We start from the raw sequence: 15604 nt of genomic DNA, 5'->3' as shown, positions 1-15604 counted from the left end.
TCTCCACCACCCGATGGTGATGTTGGCCACAATAAAACCAGGACAAATGGTCACAGTGAGGAGACGGTCAGTAACAGAAAATAAAACAATAACAGGGAAAACCTTTACACAACAACAGGCTACATCTTTACACAACAGAAAACATATTTACACACCAGGAAATACCTTTAGACAACAGGGAGAATACAATCATACAAATGCCTTGTTTCTCCATCTCAGTCTCGTTGTCTCTCTCTCTGTCCCTCACTTTTGCTTCCTCACAGTCTATTCTTGGTTTTCTGTGTGTTTTTCTCTCTGTCCCGTTGTCGATGGTGTTACTCAGCGTCCTTGTAACATTGTGTAGCCAGGCTGAGCCTCCCAACACCTGTGTTGCTGTAATAAAAACAGAAAATGCTGGAAATGCTCAGTAGGTCTGGCAGCATCTGTGCAGAGAGAAACAGTTAACAGTTCAGGTCTGTTTCCTTAGCTCACATTAACTTTGTTTCTTTCTCCACAGATACTGCCAGACCTGCTGATTATTTCAAGCATTTTCTGTTTATATTTCAGATTTCCAGCATCCGCAGTATTTTGCTTTTGTACGTGTGTTGCTATGTCAGGGACTGTTTGAGTGCAATGCTATTGCTTTATAAACAGCGTTAAAACAAACATTTATCCAGTTAACACACAGCACTAATACACAGCTGGATATAAACAGCAGCCTGCAGCAGAGGGTGCAGTGGAAGTTTATTAACACAAATAATTTACCAGCACTATATTTACTGCTATCCACAATGACACCACACTTCATCTTAACACGTTTTACTCTTTATTTACATCAACTTCTTCCTTCCAGTAAACACTTCAATTTGGAACACAGGTTCCAAATCACCTTTATTCACAAACCCGAACACACACCAGCCCAGACTTTCCCCTTTCTGTTAACCCATTCCTGCATCACTGCCTCTCCACCAACAGTTGTTGCTAGAATCATACAATCATAGAATGGCTACAGCACAGAAGGAGGCCATTCGGCCTGTCGAACCCGTGCTGGCTCTCTGTTCGAGCAACTCACCTCATTTCACTCCCCAGTCAGTTCAATTTTGGAGGTGGGAAAACTTCTCGAAAGAATAATTCGGGACAAAATTAATAGTCCCATGGACAAATGCGGGTTAATTCAAGAAAGCCATCATGGATTTCTTAAGGGAAAATCATGTTTAACTGTCCTGCTGTAGTTTTTTGATGAGGTAACAGAGAGGGATGATGAGGGCAATGCTGTTGATGTGGTGTACATGGACTTTCAAAAGGTCTGGCAGCATCTGAAAGGTCACTGACCTGAAACGTTAACTTTGCTTCTCTCTGTACAGATGCTGCCAGACCTGCTGAGTATTTCGAGTATTTCTTGTTTTCATTATGGCACAGAGTTCCCTTTTCAAACTTACAGAATTAACCACAATAATGTACTCTGAGATTCAAGTTAAATATCAGCCCAATATTTACACACATTATGAGTTTATAAGTTTCAGTATTAATTCCCATAGTGCATCCTGACATATACATTAGATATAACATAACATAAGAACAGAAGAAATAGGAGCAGGAGTAGGCCATTCAGCCCTTCAAGCCTGCCCTGCCATTTAGTAAGATCATGGCTGATCTGCCCCAGACCTCAACTCCTCTTTCATGCCAGCTCTTCATAGCCCTCAACTCTCCAAAATTTCAAAAATCTATTTACATCCTCCTTAAATACTTTCAGTGATTTAGCCTCCAATACTGTCTGGGGTAGAGAATTCCAGACATTCACTACCCTCTGAGAGAAGAAATTCCTTTGCATCTCAGTTTTAAATGAGTGTCCCCTTATTCTGTAACTATGTCGCCTAGTTTGAGATTCCCCCACTAGTGGAAACATTTTCTCAACATCGACCCTGTTAATAAAAAAAAGAAATGCTGGAAACACTCAGCAGGTCTGGCAGCATCTGTGAAGAGAGAAGCAGAGTTAATGTTTCAGGTCAGAGACCCTTCTTCACCCTGTTAAGCCCCCTCAGAATCTTGTACGTTTCAAAAAGATCACCCCTCATTCTTCTAAACACGAATGAATAACCTGTTTAGCCGTTCTTGATAAGTCAACCCCTTCATCTCAGGAATCAGCTGAGTGAATCTCTTTTGAACTCCTCCAATGCCAGTACATCCTTTCTTAAGTCTAAATCTCAAGTGCGATATCAGATTGAGAGAATCTGAAAGATAGTATAACCTGAGATACAAACTGAGATTTCAGTTTAAAACTCACCCGGATTGTGAAAATAAAAGATACAATAGCAATTTAATTTGTATAGACTGTGCATTGGATCACATTCCAGCCCTCATACAGTATCAGACTGGAAGATACTGTAGCAATTCCATTAGTGCAGACTCATCCGCACATTACAGAGCAGGGACCATGTTTAAACAACCGGGAACACTTTTACACAAGATGGATCATATTTGCACAACTGAGAAGATCTTCACCCAACAGGGAGCCATTTTACACAATAACAGAGAACATATTACACAGCAGGAAATATCTTTAAAAGAACACAGGGAACATCTTTATACAACAGAGAACACAATTACATAAACCATCAGTCTTTCGCTGTCTCTTGCTGGTTTGCTCAGTACCTTTCTCTGTCTGTTCCCTTCTGGGTCCTGATAATCTCTTCCTGGTTTTCTGTGTGTCTTTCTCTGTCTGTTCCTTTCTGGGTCCGAATGATCTCTTCCTGCTTTTCTGTGTGTCTTTCTCTGTCTGTTCCTTTCTGGGTCCGAATGATCTCTTCCTGGTTTTCTGTGTGTCTTTCTCTGTCTGTTCCTTTCTGGGTCCGAATGATCTCTTCCTGGTTTTCTGTGTGTCTTTCTCTGTCTGTTCCTTTCTGGGTCCGAATGATCTCTTCCTGCTTTTCTGTGTGTCTTTCTCTGTCTGTTCCTTTCTGGGTCCGAATGATCTCTTCCTGCTTTTCTGTGTGTCTTTCTCTGTCTGTTCCTTTCTGGGTCCGAATGATCTCTTCCTGCTTTTCTGTGTGTCTTTCTCTGTCTGTTCCTTTCTGGGTCCGAATGATCTCTTCCTGGTTTTCTGTGTGTCTTTCTCTGTCTGTTCCTTTCTGGGTCCGAATGATCTCTGCCCGGTTTTCTGTGTGTCTTTCTCTGCCTGCCTCATTGTCGGTGCTGTTACTCTGTGTCCTTGTGTCATTGTGCAGTGAGGGTGAGTCCGTCAGCACGTGTGTTGCTGAGTCCGGGATTCTTGAGAAATCCGACTGCAATCCTATTTTTATAAAAACATTGGGGAAATGAACATATTTCACTAACGGGCAGCTAAAATTTAAACTAACAGTTAGCAGAGTGGCGCAGCGGAAGCGTGCTGGGCCCATAACCCAGAGGTCGATGGATCGAAACCATTCTCTGCTATTTATGTTTGGTAGTCACACAAACAGTTCACTTTCAAAATATCAAGTATTTTACCCATAATAACAAGATGTGCTCGATTGCAATCAGCTTTCTCCTTCTAGTGAACACATCAATCAGTAACAAATCACTTTTGCTCACACGAACACAAGCTGCAAACACGGAACAGCCGAGTCTCTCCCACTTTGTCAACCCCTTCCTGCAGAGCCTCCTCTCCACCACCAGATGGTGATGTTGGCCACAATAAAACCAGGACAAATGGTCACAGTGAGAAGACGGTCAGTAACAGAAAATAAAACAATAACAGGGAAAACCTTTACACAACAACAGGGTACATCTTTACACAACAGAAAACATATTTACACAACAGGAAATACCTTTAGACAACAGGGAGAATACAATCATACAAATGCCTTGTTTCTCCATCTCAGTTTCTTTGTCTGTCTCTCTCTCTCCGTCCCTCACTTTTATTTCCTCACAGTCTATTAGTTTTCTGTGTGTTTTTCTCTCTGTCCCGTTGTCGATGGTGTTACTCAGCGTCCTTGTAACATTGCGTAGCCAGGCTGAGCCTCCCAACACCTGTGTTATAGAACATAGAACAGTACAGCACAGTACAGGCCCTTCGGCCCACGATGTTGTGCCGAACCTTTAACCTACTCTAAGATCAAAACTACCTACATACCCTTCATTCTACTATCATCCATGTACCTATCCAAGAGATGCTTAAATGTCCCTAATGTATCTGCTTCTACTACCACCACTGGCAGTGCATTCCACGCACCCACCACTCTCTGTGTAAAGAACCTACCTCTGACATCTCCCCGAAACCTTCCTCTATCACCTTAAAATTATGCCCCCTGGTGATAGCCCTTTCCACCCTGGGAAAAAGTCTATGACTATCCATTCTATCTATGCCTCTCATCATCTTGTACCCCTCTATCAAGTCACCTATCATCCTTCTTCGTTCCAATGGGAAAAGCCCTAGCACCCTCAATCTTTCTTCGTAAGACATACCCTCCAGTCCAGGCAGCATCCTGATAAATCTCCTCTGCACCCTCTCTAAAGCTTCCACATCCTTCCTATAATGAGACGACCAGAACTGAACACAATATTCCAAGTGTGGTTGAACCAGGGCTTTATGGAGCTGCAGCATAACCTCGCGGCTCTTAAACTCAATCCCCCTGTTAATGAAAGCCAACACACCGTATGCCTTCTTAACAACCCTATCAACTTGGGTGGCAACTTTGAGCGATCTATGGACATGGGCCCCAAGATCCCTCTGTTCCTCCACACTACCAAGAATCCTGTCTTTCAGCCTGCATTCTGCATTCAAATTCGACCTTCCAAAATGAATCACTTCACACTTTTCCAGGTTAAACTCCATCTGCCACTTCTCAGCCCAGCTCTGCATCCTGTCAATGTCCCGTTGCAACCTACAACAGCCTTCCACACTATCCACAACTCCAGCAACCTTCGTGTCATCGGCAAACCTGCTAACCCAGACTTCCACTTCCTCATCCAAGTCATTTATAAAAATCACAAAGAGCAGAGGTCCCAGAACAGATCCCTGTGGAACACCACTGGTCACCGAGCTCCAGGCTGAATACTTTCCATCTACTACCACCCTCTGTCTTCAATGGGCCAGCCAATTCTGTATCCAGACAGCCAACTTTCCCTGTATCCCATGCCTCCTTACTTTCTGAATGAGCCTACCATGGGGAACCTTATCAAACGCCTTGCTGAAATCCATATACACCACATCCACTGCTCTTCCTTCATCAATGTGTTTTGTCACTTCTTCAAAGAATTCAATAAGGCTTGTGAGGCATGACCTGCCCCTCACAAAGCCATGCTGACTGTCTCTAATCAAACTCTGCTTTTCGAACTAATCATAAATCCTGTCACTCAGAATCCTCTCCAATAATGTGCCCACTACCTACGTAAGACTGACTGGTCTGTAATTCCCAGGGTTATCCCTATTCCCTTTCTTGAACAAGGGAATAACATTTGCCACCCTCCAATCATCTGGCACTACTCCAGTGGACAGTGAGGACGCAAAGATCATCGCCAAAGGCGCGGCAATCTCTTCCCTCGCTTCCCTTAATATCCTTGGGTATATCCCGTCTGGCCCCAGGGACTTATCTGTCCTCATGTCTTTCAAAATTTCCAGCACATCCTCCCTCTTAACTTCAACCTGTTTGAGCATATCAGCCTGTTTCACGCTGTCCTCACAAACGACCAGGTCCCTCTCACTAGTGAATACTGAAGCAAAGTATTCATTTAGGACCTCCCCCACCTCCTCCGACTCCAGGCACAAGTTCCCTCCACTATCCCTGATCGGCCCTACCCTCACTCTGGCCATCCTCTTGTTCCTTACAGATGTGTAGAACGCATTGGGATTTTCCTTAATCCTACCCGCCAATACTTTTTCATGTCCCCTTCTAGCTCTCCTAAGTCCATTCTTCAGTTCCTTCCTGGCTACCTTGTAACCCTCTAGAGCCCTGTCTGATCCTTGCTTCCTCAACCTTAAGTAAGCTTCCTTCTTCCTCTTGACTAGCTGTTCCACATTTCTTGTCATCCAAGGTTCCTTCACCCGACCATCCCTTCCTTGCCTCATCGGGACAAACCTATCCAGCAGTCGCAGCAAGTGCTCCCTAAACAACCTCCACATTTCTGTCGTGCATTTCCCTGAGAACATCTGTTCCCAATTTATGCACCCCAGTTCCTGCCTAATAGCATTGTAATTCCCCCTCCCCCAATTAAATATTTTCCCATCCCGTCCGCTCCTGTCCCTCTCCATGACGATAGTAAAGTTCCGGGAGTTGTGATCACTATCACCGAAATGCTCTCCCACAGAGAGATCTGCCACCTGGCCTGGTTCGTTGCCAAGCACCAAATCCAACATAGCCTCCCCTCTAGTCGGCTTATCTACATATTGAGTCAGGAAACCTTCCTGGACACACCTGACAAAAACTGTTCCATCCAAACTATTTGCACTAAGGAGGTTCCAATCAATATTAGGGAAGTTGAAGTCACCCATGACAATAACCCTGTTACTTCTGCACCTTTCCAAAATCTGCCTCCCAATCTGTTCGTCGTGTCTCTGTTGCTATTGAGGGGTCTATAGAAAACTCCCAATAAAGTGACTGCTCCTTTCCTGTTTCTGACTTCCACCCATAATGACTCAGTAGACAAACCCTCCTCGATGACCTCCCTTTCTGCAGCTGTGATACTATCCCTGATTAACAATGCCACTCCCCCACTTCTTTTACCTCCCTCCCTATTCCTTTTGAAACATCTAAACCCCAGAACATCCAACATCCATTCCTGCCCCTGTGATATCCAAGTGTCCGTAATGGCCACAACATCCTAGCTCGAAGTACTGATTCATGCTCTAAGTTCATCAACCTTATTCCTGACACTTCTTGCATTAAAATAGACACACTTCAACCCATCATACTGGCTGAAACTTTGCCCTGTCAACTGTCTAACCTTTCTGACAGACTCTCTGCACTCTGTATCTGCCTGTTCAACAGCTACCCCATCCACTTATCCATAGCTTCTGTTCCCATCCCCCTGCCAAACTAGTTTAAACCCTCCCGAAGAGCTCTAGCAAACCTCCCGCTCAGGATATTGCTGCCCCTCCAGTTCAGATGCAACCCGTTCTTCTTGTACAGGTCCCACCTTCCCCAGAAGGTATCCCAATGATCCACATAACTGAAGCCCTCCCTCCTACACCAGCTCTGTAGCCACGTGTTCAGCTGCACTCGCTCTCTGTTTCTAGCCTCATAAGCACGTGTCACCGGTATCAATCCTGAGATTACTACTCTGCTCGTCTTGCCTTTTACCTTCCAACCGAACTCCTATATTTGCTTTTCAGGTCCCCATCCCTTTTCTGAGCTATGTCATTGGTACCGATATGTCCCATGACTTCTGGCTGCTCCCCCTCCCCCTTAAGAATCCTGTCGACTCGATCCGAGATATCCCTAACCCTGGCACCCGGGAGGCAACATACCATCCGGGAGTCTCGTTCGCGACCACAGAATCTCCTGTCTGTTCCTCGAACCATTGAATCTCCTATCACTATCGCTCTCCTATTCTCCACCCTTCCCTTCTGAGCCGCAGAGCCAGGCTCAGTGCCAGAGACCTGGCCACTGTGGCTTTCCCCTGGTAGGTCCCCCCACCCCGCCAACCAAAGGGGATCCCTGCACTGTGCGCCTATTCCCTTTCCCTCCCCTGACTGTCACCCAGCTACCTTTATCCTGTGACTTCGGTGTCAGTACTTCCCTATAACTGCTCTTTATCATCCCCTCTGCCTCCCGCATGATCCGAAGTTCATCCAGCTCCTGCTCCAGTTCCCTAACGCGGTCTCTGAGGAGCTGGAGTTGGGTGCACTTCTCACAGGTGAAGTCAGCAGGGACACAAGTGGTGACCCTTACCTCCCACATCCTGCAAGAGGAGCATGCAACTGCCCTAGTTTCCATCCCCTCTGCTCTAAATTGACAACAGAGAATAAAAAAAATAAAGGAAAACCTTACCTTACCAAACCCTCCACACAAGAGTCCTTTTTTTTGGTTGGAGGAGGAGGATGGCATGGAGGAGGAGGATGGGTGGGAGACACTACACGTGTAGTGTTTCGGGTTTAGCCACTGCCCGAATATATATATGTTCACTTACCCAGCAGTCCTCGTGTCCGCGTCCGCCGAATCGCCAGGCAAGTACTTTTTAGTGAAACTTACCTTCCCGGCTGCCCCCTGGCTCGCACTATCACCGCTACTGCTGATCAAAGGTGTTGCTGTGATAAAAACAGAAAATGCTGGAAATGCTCAGTAGGTCTGGCAGCATCTGTGCAGAGAGAAAAAGTTCACAGTTCAGGTCTGTTTCCTTAGCTCACATTAACTTTGTTTCTTTCTCCACAGATGCTGCCAGACCTGCTGACTATTTCAAGCATTTTCTCTTTATGTTTCAGATTTCCAGCATCTGCAGTATTTTGCTTTTGTACGTGTGTTGCTATGTCTGGGACTGTTTGAGTGCAATGCTATTGCTTTATAAACAGCGTTGAAACAAACGTTTATCTAGTTAACACACAGCACTAATGCACAGCTGGATATAAACAGCAGCCTGCAGCAGAGGGTGCAGTGGAAGTTTATTAACACAAATAATTCACCAGCACTATATTTACTGCTGCCCACAATCACACCACGCTTCATCTTAACATATTTTATTATTCATTGACATCAACTTCTTGCTTCCAATAAACACTTCAATTTGGAACACAGCTTCCAAATCACCTTTATTCACAAACCCGAACACAAGCTGCAAATGTTGCAAACACACACCAGCCCAGACTTTCCCCTTTCTGTCAACCCATTCCTGCATCACTGCCTCTCCACAAACAGTTGTTGCTAGAATCATACAATCAGAGAATGGCTAAAGCACAGAAGGAGGCCATTCGGCCTGACGAACCCATGCTGGCTCTCTGCTAAAGCAACTCACCTCTTCTCACTCCCCAGTCAGTTCAATTTCGGTGGTGGGAAAACTTCTCGAAAGAATAATTCGGGACAAAATTAATAGTCCCATGGACAAATGTGGGTTAATTCAGGAAAGCCATCATGGATTTCTTCAGGGAAAATCATGTTTAACTGTCCTGCTGGAGATTTCTGATGAGGTAACAGAGAGGGATGATGAGGGCAATGCTGTTGATGTGGTGGACATGGACTTTCAAAAGGTCTGACAGCATCTGAATGGTCACTGACCTGAAATGTTAACTCTGTTTCTCTCTCTCCAGATGCAGCCAGCCCTGCTGAGTATTTCCAGCACTTTCTGTTTATATTTCAGATTTCTAGCATCTGCAGTATTTTGCTTTTATTGACTTTCAAAAGGAGTTTGATACAATGCAACACAACAGACTTGTGAGCAAAGTTATAACTCATGGAATAAAAGGGACAGTAGTGACATGGACATGGAATTGGCTGAGTGACAGGAAACAAAGAGTAGTGATCAATGGATGTTCTTCGGGCTCGAGGAATGTTTGTAGTGGAGTTCCCCAGGAGTCAGTGTTGGGACCCTTGCCTTTCCTGATATATATTAATGACCTCGACATTGGTGTACAGGGCAGAATTTCAAAATTTATGGATGATACGAAAATTGGAAGCATTGTGAACTGTAAGGATGATAGTGTGGAACTTCAAAAGGACATAGACAAGTTGGTGGAATGGGAGGACAGATGACAGGTGAAGTTCAATGCAGAGACATGTGAATTGATTCATTTTGGTAGGAAGAACATGGAGTGACAATATAGAATAAAGGGTACAATTCTCAAGGGGGTGCAGGAGCAGTGGGACTGGGGTTATATGTCATTGGTTGAGAGAGTGGTTAATAAAGCATACAGTATCCTCGGCTTTAGTGATAGAGGCATAGAGTACAAGAACAAGGAGGTCATGTTGAACTTGTATAAGACACTAGCCTCAGCTGAAGTATTGCGTCCAGTTCTGGGTGCCACACTTTAGGAAAGATGTGAAGGCATTGGAGAGATTATGGAAAAGATTCATGAGAATGGTTCCAGGGATGAGGAATTTCAGTTATGAAGAAGGATTGGAGAAGTTAGGATTGTTTTCCTTGGAGAAAAGAAGACAAAGAGGAGATTTCATAGTGGTATTCAAAATGATGAGGGGTGTGGACAGAGTGGATAGGGAGAAACTGTTCCCACTTGTGAAAGGATTGAGAACGAAAGGGCACAGATTTAAAGTAATTGGTAAAAGAAACAAAAGCGACATGAGGAAAAGCTTTTTCACACAGCGAGTGGTTAAAGTGTGAACTGCCTGAGAATGTGATGGAGGCAGGTTCAATTGAAGCATTCAAATGGGAATTAGACTGTTATCTGAAAAGGAAGAATGTGCAGGATTATGGGAAGAAGACGGGGAAGTGACATGAGGTGAATTGCTCATTTGGAGAGTCAGTGCAGACACGATGGGCCAAATGGCCTCCTTCTGTGCAGTAACAATTCTGTGATTCTGTGATTCCAATATTCAAGTCATTTATATATATGGTGGTCCTGACACTGACCCTTGTGGACATCACTGTTCACCATCTTCCATTCTGAAAAACAACCAAATATCACAACTCGCTTTTCTTGATATTTCATCCATTTTTTAATCGAAGCAGATACTGACCCTCCTATTCCAGGAACCTCAGTTTTGTTACCCAGTCTTTTATGTGGTAGTCTGTCAAACGCTTTCTTAAAATCCATATAGACAACATCCATTGCTTTCCCTTCATCAACCTTTTCTGTTTCTTCATCAAAAAAATCAGTTATATTAGTGAAGAAGTGGAAAGGTGCTGAACCTCTCAGTTTTCGGTCTTCCCAAACCAAGTTCAAGGCCTGAATAATGAACCGATTGCCTCATTAGTTCTGTGAATAATACAATGATTTAATAGACAAAGTTTTGAAACATTCCTGCCCATAAATCTTGATAACAGAGAGTGTGTGGATCTCCTGACTCAGAATGTTTAATGGATACAGTCCTCAGATCCGACAATGAACCCCTGAACATCCACAGTAAAGACAGTGTGGATGAGGAAATGTAAGAGCTGGGAGCTGAAACTCAGGGACGGCCGAGCTCTCCTGTCATTGAGCTTGTGTGTCTGCTCTGCTCGCCGCACTTCCGGCTCTACTTTGTTTCCAATGAAAAGATGAAAAAGGCCGTTCGGTTTTCCTCTCACTGACAGCGTGTTTCACTCGGGTTAATATAACCCGGGACTTTTGCTGCTGAAATGAATTCTGCAAGGTCCCAGCAAACACACCGGCTCCCTCCTTTCTCCCCTCTTTCTATCTGATTGTTTTTTCAGGAGGGGCTCAATAATAACAAACCCCCTGCAGGGAATGACCGCAGATTGAGCATCTAAATGGGGCAAGTGGGCAGCTTTCTGGGTTCTAGGTTCCCCCTACCCCGACCCTCCCTCCCTCCAGTCCAAGCCCCTCTTCACTTTCTTTGGGACTTTGATGAGGGTGAAATGGGGAAAGTTCCCATTGATGTTTGAATGCTGAATTGCTGCAAAGATCTGCGCACGCGCGACATAGCCCCGCCCCCTGTGAGACGTCACAATGAGGAGTGGTGCGCATGCGCAGCCTTTCCCCAACCCAGTCTGTGAGGCCATTCACTCAATCAGGGGAAGATGCTTTAAATCAGCTGCTAATGGAGACTTCCCGGGCCCGGGGGAAGGGAACAAACAGCATCTGCTTCCAGCAGCCACTGCTTTGGGAGCGTGTCCGCAGATGTGCTCAGAGATTAGCATTGAGTGGTGGGAAGTTGAGGGGGAGTCGGGGAGTGTTTGTAACAGACACTGTGGAGCAGGAGCTGCTCCCGGAACATGGAGTGAGCCGGGGACACGGGGAAGGGAGAGTTCATTCTCGGACAGTGTCTGTACAGGCTCAGGGAGACACAATGGGAAGAAATCACTATTGAAAATCACTGACAATTTCACCACCCAATGGAGAGGGAATTTTCCTGCTTTAGTTCCAGTCTCTCACTGTTTGTTGGATCGTGAACAGTGGGGGGAAAATAGCTGCAAAATAACGATGTGGACAGTTAGACAAAGAGCATTTATTGCAGACACAAGGTGAGAAGTGTGAAAGGCACATTTTAAACAGTGGCTGCTTGTTTTCTGTTGAAATAGAAATGTGACTGTGTAAAGGTCACTGCTCCATCGGACAGTCCCAGTCATTGAGCAGTGCAGGGCTTCTGTTGTTTCTGAATGTCACAAACTTGTTGTAAATCCACTGCAAACACCTGGTAAACAGAAGCTGAATGCTGCAGTACAGCAGTGGAGTCAGACACTGACACTGTTTGTGTTCCTGGTTTTCATTTTGTGATTGTTCATAATGATTATTATTGGGACGATTACATTGACCGCTTCTGTATCTTCTACCTCACCAGTTCTTTCATTCCTGCAGGAAAATACATGAAGGAACCTGAATGGATGTGGTGATTCTTGGACACAAGGAAAAGTGCAGTGATCTCGTTCCAACACACAGTCGGTACAGGATCACTCCCAAAGCACAGAGATACTGCCAGCTCATCAGTTCCACTGGAACAAACAAAAGAAGTAGTCAGACAGACACTGATCCCAAAGTCAAGAGACACATTTTCAATCCAACAGTCAAACAACGGCAGGAGAGACAGAAGTTGTTTCTATTTCACTCCAATTCAGTACAGCTGACAGGTTGATACATCAATCACAGTCCAAAAACAAACTCACCATCAGATCTAAAGAAACTCTGTCACCATGGTCACATTTTAAATATAAAATCTGAAATAGAACAGACAAAATTTACAGAATTGAAAGGTACGGAATGCATGGGTGGCACAGTGGTGCAGCGGTCAGCACTGCAGCCTCACAGCTCCAGGGACCGGGGTTCGATTCTGGGTACTGCGTGTGTGGAGTTTGCAAGTTCTCCCTGTGACCGCATGGGTTTTGGCCGGGTGCTCCAGTTTCCTCCCACTGCCAAAGACTTGCAGGTGACAGGTAAATTGGCCATTGTAAATTGCCCCTAGTGCAGGTAGCTGGTAGGGAAATGTAGGGACTGGTGGGGATGTGGTAGGAATATGGAATTAATATCGGATTAATATAAATGGGTGGTTGATGGTCGGCACAGACTCGGTGGGCCGAAGGGCCTGTTTCAGTGCTGCATCTCTAAATAAAAAAAATAAATAAATAAATAGATATTGATACATCAAGAGAGCGGGAAACAGTGAGAGCAGAGTGGAGCATAAAGAGCCCAGGAGAGGGAGCAAGAGTTCACTCGGAGAGCAGGGAACAGCAAGAGCAGACGTCAAAAAAGGCAAAGGAATACACAATTAATGGGAGAACACTGAATGGTGTAGAGGAAGTGAGGGACGTTGGAGTGAATGTCCACAGATCCCTGAAGTAGCAGTGCAGGTCAATAAGGTGGTTCAGCAGGTATATGGAATCCTTTCCTTTATTAACTGAGGTATCGAGTATAAGGGTGACCTGGTATCCATGTCAATAAGTCATTGACAGCTAACATGCAGGTGCAGCAAGCAATTAGGAAGGCTAATAGTATGTTAGCCTTTTTCTCAAGAGGATTTGAGTACAGGAGTAGTGAATTCTTGCTTCAATTGTATAGAACCCTGGTTGGACTGCACTTGGAGTACTGTGTGCAGCTTTGGTTCCCTCCCCTAAGGAAGGATATTATTGCCACAGATGGAGTGCAAAGAAGGTTCATCAGACTTGTTCCTGGGATGGTGGGACTATCCTATGAAGAGAGATTGGGGAAACTGGGACTGTATTCTCTAGAGTTTTGAAGAATGAGAGGTGATCTCATTGAAACCTACAAAATATTTAAAGGACAGTCAGGGTAGATGCAGCTAAGATGTTTCCCCTGGTTGGGGAGTCGAGAACCAGGGGACGCAATTTCAAAATAAGGGGCAAGCCACTTAGGACAGAGATGAGGAGAAATGTTATTGCTCAGAGGGTTGTGAATCTTTGGAATTCTGTAACCCAGAGGGCTGTGGAAGCTCAGTGATTGAGAATGTTTAAAGCAGAGATTGATAGATTTCTAAATACAAATGATATAAGGGAATATGAGGAAAGTGTGGGGAAAAGGGCATTGAAGTGGATGATCAGCCATGATCATATTGAATGGTGGGGCAGGCTCGATGGGCTGAATGGCCGACTCCTGCTCCTATGTCCCTAACTCCACATTGTCGATGAGACACAGCCTCAGGCCGACTTGTCGGGTGTTACAAACAGATATCACTGCTTCTGATCTTCACCAGAACAGAGAGTGAGATGTAAAATTGATCATCAAACAGACTGTGAGAGAATACAACAGAATAAAACACATGGAGAGACACTGTGGAATAACAAATAGATTTGATTGGAATGTTAAATTTTGATTGGAATAGATAAAACAGCAGAAACAGCAGATTAAATTGGGACAGAAAAGAGAAACTGATGGGAAGAAGGAAGAAAAGAAAGGATGGATCTGTTCACTTTTTTCAGTTTTTTCACTGGTCCATCAAAGCTGGATTAAAAAAAGATGCAAAAAACAGAGAATTTCACCAAAAAGGGAGATTAAATGCTGCCGAAACCTTGGATCGAAGGATGCCCCAACAGATCACCTGTTTAACTGTCTCCTCACTGGGGGATTTCAATCAATGAGCAATATAATTCTCTACTTTTCTTTTGTTAAATGAAACCACTACTGTCACTTGGAGTTAATATCCCTGTGTTCCAACTCCTGAATAATAAAATTGTGAGTTTCGCGATATTTTCTGGACGCATTTCCTGCTGAAAGAACTAAGAACTCTTTTCTAATTTACACAATACTATATACACACTCATCAAGCCTCCGAAACTAGCATCCTTGGTGCTGCTCTCTCCTCCCAAACCTCATCTCATGTGACTGTTACATCATCACTCTGATTGTGGGAGGGGTTAATCCCACTGTCTTCAGCATTAACCCTTTACATCCTCATACTGCACTGTCTGTCCAAACAAATCGGTGGAGGGAACTTGAATTATCAAAACAGCAACAGCTGCCAGTTGAAAATCAACTCAACCCATCAGAGAGAGACTGTCAGAGAACTTCCTGTGTCCAGTCCTGACCCTGTCACATGAAGCAGCTGCTCACCCAGACCCCACTCTCATCAACACTGAACATTTTTACTGAGACCCTTCAAATACTGCTTATAAAAGGCCGCAAAGATCAAAGTTCACACAGTTGTATTAAATACAACAAAGTTTAATATCTTCTCAACGTTTCTCGGTAACCACATGAGACATAGGTTTTCTTATTTGGTTCCTTTGATTTTTCTTGTTCCTGACTGACAAATATTCCAAACCTCAGATAAACCCTCCCACTTGCGTCATGTCCCAGTCTCGGTTAAAAGCAACACATAATGACACAAACACTCTCCTTCAGTGAGATTAATATCAAGCTGTTTTCCAGGTTGAATGTGACTGTGAACAAATTTATGGCAAAGAAGTTGCCTTTGATGTATTAACACTGTAATTCTGTCCAAGGAGGATTAGCCATTCCAAACTCATATCCTTCACAAAGGCTATTTTTGTATGCAATTGAAATTCATCATATATTTTGAATTAAAGTTCACAAGACACAAGTGTCAATGTTGATAATGAAACTTTTCAAGCATGTTGCGACTGTGAAATA

At 44.3% G+C, this 15604-nt stretch overlaps 1 non-coding gene across 1 annotated transcript; it reads left to right on the top strand.

Moving 5' to 3' along the window:
* The first annotated feature begins 3339 nt into the window (after positions 1-3339).
* Positions 3340-3411, top strand: trnam-cau (transfer RNA methionine (anticodon CAU)). Its single transcript has one exon. It is a non-coding gene; the product is annotated as a tRNA-Met (tRNA).
* Positions 3412-15604: the final 12193 nt, after the last annotated feature.

This window comes from Heterodontus francisci, unplaced genomic scaffold (assembly GCF_036365525.1).
Source record: "Heterodontus francisci isolate sHetFra1 unplaced genomic scaffold, sHetFra1.hap1 HAP1_SCAFFOLD_86, whole genome shotgun sequence".
In the NCBI taxonomy this organism is placed as follows: domain Eukaryota; kingdom Metazoa; phylum Chordata; class Chondrichthyes; order Heterodontiformes; family Heterodontidae; genus Heterodontus; species Heterodontus francisci.
This window is presented reverse-complemented; position numbering and strand designations above follow the sequence as displayed.